The sequence below is a fragment of the Urtica dioica genome, chromosome 3 (genome assembly GCF_054948205.1).
Source record: "Urtica dioica subsp. dioica isolate 48M chromosome 3, U.dioica_male_clone48M_v1_H2, whole genome shotgun sequence".
In the NCBI taxonomy this organism is placed as follows: domain Eukaryota; kingdom Viridiplantae; phylum Streptophyta; class Magnoliopsida; order Rosales; family Urticaceae; genus Urtica; species Urtica dioica.
This window is the reverse complement of record NC_142758.1, coordinates 38,705,020-38,709,272: the sequence shown is the minus strand read 5'-3', so window position 1 is coordinate 38,709,272 and position 4,253 is coordinate 38,705,020. Positions and strand designations below refer to the sequence as shown.

Sequence of the window (4,253 nt, the reverse complement as noted above, 5' to 3'; positions counted from 1 at the left end):
CTTCTTCTTCGACATCCTTTTCTTCATCGCTCTTCTTTTCCGCGCGTCTCCAGATGTAGAACGAATAAGGGAAACGAAGAAAAAAAAAAAAGAGATCGCACAGAAACGAGTTTGAGCGACCAGACGAACGAGAGAGGGGTCCGAGTTCGACACTTGCCGGAGTTGTGGGTGAGTTTCTCTTCTTCTCCATCCTTTTTGTTTCTTCGTTCGTCTTCTTCAATTTTTCTGAGCTCCATGTGATGGCTCGGGTTTCGTGTTCCTCTGCAAGGTTGGCCATGAGCTCACGGAAAAGGTAAAGCTGAGGATTGCGTTGTGTTGGTCTTCTTCATCAAGGTGAGAGATTCGGGTTTTTTTTTCTTCTTCCAGATTTGAGATTAGGGTTTCAGGAATTGGGACTTTTTTATTCCGAGCGTGAATCTTTAAATTGATGATATATTTGAGTTTGAAACCTTGAAGCAATTAATGGATAACATGAGTATTGAATTGCTTGGGTATGTGTTTAATTTTGGATTTCTTGTTGAGATGGTATTAAATCCGAGAATTTGTCATGAATTTGAGGTTTTTAATATCTGTGGTTTTTGTGTTGAAGTTAATCTCAAATTGTAGTTGATAAATTGTGTTGGGCGAGTTTTGTTGGTCACGGGTTCATTCTATGATGATTCGGAGTTCTCGACGTGTTTGCTCATGACTTTGTTGGTTTGGCTATGAGTTATGTTGTGTTCAACTTGATGTTGATTTGGATATGTGATTTTGAACCTTGGTTGACGGTTTTGTTTTTTAAATGGGTTCTGATTAAACGTATTGTTATGTCCCGTGTTTGGTAGTTGAAACTCAGTCTGATTATGAGAATATCTCCGAATATGAGAATGAGCTATGTCATTATGTTTCGTGTTTATTCGGACTCGGTCAAATAAGTGAAGTGAATCGAATCTGAGAATAATTGTTGACGTTTGTGTTTCGAGGTTGTTTCGGAATTTAGTTGAATATTGATTTGAAGTTAGTCGTTTCGAATTTATATAACATTGTTTGGTTGTTCGGTTTCAGTTTGGAATTTCTTGATTGTTTGAGATTATGGTTCGGTTATTTGTCGGAGTCTCGGGATCGCTCGGATCTCGATGTGAGATCGAGAAATTTGATTTTTGAGTTCGAGTATGAGTTGAAGTTATGAGTTGACACGATATTTGTGTTTCAATCTCGCAGTTTTTTCGCAAATCGGGTCGGGACGAGCAATAGCCGGCGCGATCGAGAGCATCGAAGCCGGAAATAAAAAATAAGAAAAGAGTAGATCCCAATCTAGCTCGTGAGTTTGTCAATCGCTTTGTAGCGTTTAATACTCTCGAGTTAGATCGTAGATCTAATTATTTGGATATTATTTTTTTTAAAAAAATTATTGTGAATTATGTTTAAAGACATTTGGGAATTTAATTTCAGTTAATTATTTAGAATTGTCGGTTGGAATAATTTTGGATTATTTATTTATTTAAGACTCAATAAAAAATAAATTGTTGGAATTTCATTTCGCACTATTTTTCGGTATGAAAGAGTACGGGTCTTAAATAAGAATTGATTTCCGAAAGATCAGGAAATTAGTAAATTAAATCTTCGAACCGACTTGCAACGAATCCCGACAACAAACCTTAATCTCTTCAACGTTTCCAAATCGAATAACTAACGAAATCTCAACTTCAGATTCTAGTTCTCTCGATGCTCCATGACGCGTCAGATAGTCTCGAGAAGCTTGCGAAGCGAAGCAACTCATCAATTCAACATGTTTTGCGGCGAACTATTCCGGGTAAGTGCGGAGACCTAAGTCAACTACTTACCGAGGGAATAATCATGTGTTACGTGATAATCTCAAAGATTAAAACTTCGGCCGTAAGTAGCATAGGTGTGTACTCTGAGTGCTGCAGAGTACCCAAACCATAATGAAATGTTGTCGGTTGTACCTACAAGTCATTGACTTGTATTGAGGACCATACGGGTCCGGATGGGGCTAAGTACTCAAGCGGAGGCCATTGAGCGCCTCGTACCCCAATGAGGCTCATTGTCGGCTAGAGACCCAGGCGGAGGCCCACAGAGTGTCCCATGCTGCAATGGGGTTGCTTTGCAAAACGTGAGCTCATTGCGGACCAGAGACTCAAGCGGAGGCCATGGAGTGCCCCGTGCCCCAATAGGATTGCAATTGCGAATCGCGAGCTCATTGCTAGAAAAGCTCGGCATGCGCCAATGTCACGATGAAGACGGTACCACTAGTGGATCCCAGACAAGCGATAGAACTCTCAGGCCGCCGGACGACTGCTGCTCGAAGTCTAAGGCTGGCCTTTTGTTGTTCCGAAGGTTATAGCAGGGGATGTGTGTAACCTTGTGGACGGAAAGTACTAGTTAGAGTGTGCACACTTTAGTCATGCTCTAGAACTAGTTAGATTTGCACATCTCATTCTTATGTGCTTGTTTGCACGTCACATGATACCACATGGCATTAGCTTGCTTTTCTTTCCTAAGTTAGACTCGCACTTACTGAGTCAATCGACTCATAGTTTTATGACCTTTGGTAATGTAGAGAAGGGCAAGGCATCGATGTGAATGAAGAAACTGAAGACGGAGACCGGACGTGTATCTTTCGACCTATGGCCTAATGGGATCTAACCCGGGAACAAAACTACTATATAATAATATTTTGTTGAACTCTTTCATAATCTACGCTCCTAAATTATCTCCCATACATATATGTAAAGTCAGGAGCTTGTTTATATATAAGAGTTGTTATAAGACTCATAGTTCGAATTGAGAAAAATGAAAAAAATTCCCCGGGATTTTCATATTACCACTTTTGTACTTATATACTATCGCACTTAAATTATGTTTAATATAAGTATTTATGGTTATCATGTTTATTTATTTATGTATCTGCTTGATATTATATATTGATGTGGTGATTATATGATATGCGACTTGACCGACGTCGCGGCTCGTGGGCCAGCGGGCGCTCGCGGGTCGTGACAATATGCCTCTCTTGCAAAATACAAATGCATGTTAGAACAAAAGAATCCAGGTTCTCTCATCGACCTAAAAACTTATCGTCATCAATATTTCATGCACTTTTTAGTTTGTTTCGCTCCGTTCAGTGAAGGATATAAGTATTGTCGACCTATCATTATTGTTGATGCAGCCTTCTCGATAAACTATCACAAGGGCAACATGTTTACGGCTTCCGTGATCGACGCAAATGAGCAAATATTCTCGCTTGCCTATGGTGTTGATGAGTCAGAAACTTCCAAGTCCTGGTTTTACTTCTTCACCAAACTGAAGGAAGCATTAGGGGAGAGAGATAACATGGTCATCGTATGTGACCGAAACACCGGGATCATTAATGCCACGAAGAAAGTTTTTCCAAGAGAAAAACATGGTTTTTACGCATACCATGTGAAGAATAACATCAAGGCAAAATTCAAAAAACTTGGCAAGGAATTCAAATGGAAGTTCTACGGTGCAGCCAAGGCGTATACTACATTTGAATATCAAAAGTTTATGCGCATGTTGGACAAGGAAGACTCGTTGATACAGTCATACCTTGTGAATGAAGTAGGAAATGAGAAGTGGGCACATTGTTTCTTCAAGACCTCAAGGTAAATGATCATAGAAAGGCATTTTCAATAATGAAGTGCCTTGATTGGCTGAGGGAGAGAATGTAAGTTTGGTTCTACCAACGAGGAGAAAAGTCGTCAACAACTCAAACTGTGTTGTTAGTGGAATTTCATAACGAAATGTTAAAAAAACATGGTGTCTCGGAAAGTATGCAGGTATGTGTATCTTTGATGTTTAATTTTGTTTATTATGTTTTAGTCTGTTACACATTTGTAACGAAACTGATGTCGTCCGTGACACATCTGTCACGAAACCAGTATAGTCTGTGACACATCTGTTACGGAACCAGTATAGTCCGTGACACATCTGTCACAAAATGCAAGTAATTAGTGACACATCTTATGTTTAAAACGTGCTAATGTCATGGGCAGTGTACCTGATTGATAAGACGTGCTAATGTCGAGAATTTCAAACTGATTTATTTGTATGTGCCCATGCTATTGTGGCTTGTCGCGTATGCAACCTACCTGTTGAGAGCTATTGTACAGAGTACTACACGACCGAGTATTGGAAATTGGCATATGCATGGGTTATTCATCCTCAAGGAAGTGAATCATATCATGGACTTTTCCCAACAAAATCAAACACATCAAAGTAAATCTACCTAA

General features: G+C 39.6%; 1 long non-coding RNA gene across 2 annotated transcripts; it reads left to right on the top strand.

Moving 5' to 3' along the window:
- On the top strand, positions 1-2,714 carry LOC149402740 (uncharacterized). 2 transcript variants are annotated; one of them, XR_016296185.1, is made up of 5 exons: positions 1-168; positions 269-333; positions 1,201-1,300; positions 1,690-1,792; positions 2,561-2,714. It is a non-coding gene; the product is annotated as an uncharacterized LOC149402740 (long non-coding RNA). The 2 variants fall into 2 exon arrangements; XR_016296184.1 differs by lacking the exons at positions 1,690-1,792; positions 2,561-2,714 and having other exon boundaries at positions 1,201-1,491.
- The last annotated feature ends 1,539 nt before the right edge of the window (positions 2,715-4,253 follow it).